Source organism: Montipora capricornis, chromosome 4, assembly GCF_036669925.1.
Source record: "Montipora capricornis isolate CH-2021 chromosome 4, ASM3666992v2, whole genome shotgun sequence".
NCBI lineage: Eukaryota > Metazoa > Cnidaria > Anthozoa > Scleractinia > Acroporidae > Montipora > Montipora capricornis.
In genome coordinates, this window is record NC_090886.1 from 28215866 (window position 1) to 28216890 (window position 1025).

Below are 1025 nucleotides of genomic sequence, written 5' to 3' on the forward strand. Positions count from 1 at the left end.
ATACCCGGCCATCGTTGACACATCTTACGGGGCTAATTTCTCCCGGTATTAAGAAAACGTCGCCATAAACCGTTCAATTAGCGTTCTTTCTTAAACACTAAGCAAAAATATCCATCGATCAGCGAAAAACAATGTGCTTAGCCATTTTGGAATAAATACACTATTTTCACCTCGTTTCCATGGTGCAGTTGTCATTGTCGTCAACTATAATGAAGATGACCCGGGTTCGGGTGATCACTACAAACACAAAAGTCATGGAGAAGCGCAATGTCAAGTTCAGATAAAATATTTCAGGGGCACCCACCGACCAATTTGTTGTAAAATGTATTATTATACCCCAGTTAATGAAAATAAATATTAAGAAATTTTCAGGTGTTTTTCAGTGTTGCTGGGAAAACATTATCAGTTCCTTTTTCCCAGCAAGACACACAAGAAATTTCCCAGCCAGCTAGATGAAATTGGTTGGTTTCCCAGCCAGCTGATCAAATTTATTTCCCAGCCAGGAATTCCGCGCGCTTTCAAATCCCTCGATAACAAAACGACCGAACAAAAGCGACAAAACCGGGACAAAACAGGGTTTTTCCGCAAGCGCAATCACTGACATGTTTGTGACTACTCTCTGGGAGAGGGAAGAGGTTTCCTTTTTTTTTTTTTTTAGTCGTCCTCAGTCTTCAGAGTTTCTACAGCCAGCTCGGGTTGAAATGCTAGAAAAAGTCAGTAATTCCCAGGCAAAACCTTTATTAATAACAAAATTTCCCAGCCAGCTCATCGAAACACCTGTATTTTTGCCAGCCAGCAAGATTCCTCTGAGGAACAGATAATGTGAGGAACAGATTCGTTGGGTGCCCCTGATATTTAAACTAAATCGTGATCAGTCAAGGTAGAACAGGTTTTTAGTCGCTATGCATTTTCATTACTATGGTCCTGAATCTCTCAACGTTTCGCCAGCATATAGATAGAGAGTGATATAGTCCATGGAGGTATGGATGGCGAATGCGTGTTACCTCAAGGCTGTCAGGTGCCAT

The 1025-nt window shown here is 41.4% G+C and overlaps 1 protein-coding gene across 4 annotated transcripts in view; it reads right to left on the reverse strand.

Annotated features, from left to right (window-relative positions):
* Positions 1 to 938: 938 nt before the first annotated feature.
* The window catches only part of LOC138044584 (lysosomal acid lipase/cholesteryl ester hydrolase-like), an 11531-nt gene continuing 11444 nt past the window's right edge, over positions 939 to 1025 (reverse strand). For all 4 annotated transcript variants that reach the window (XM_068891057.1, XM_068891060.1, XM_068891058.1 and 1 more), the window contains exon 8: positions 939 to 1025. This exon is cut by the window's right edge and continues 395 nt beyond it. The gene's annotated coding sequence lies outside the window, so the exon portion shown is untranslated.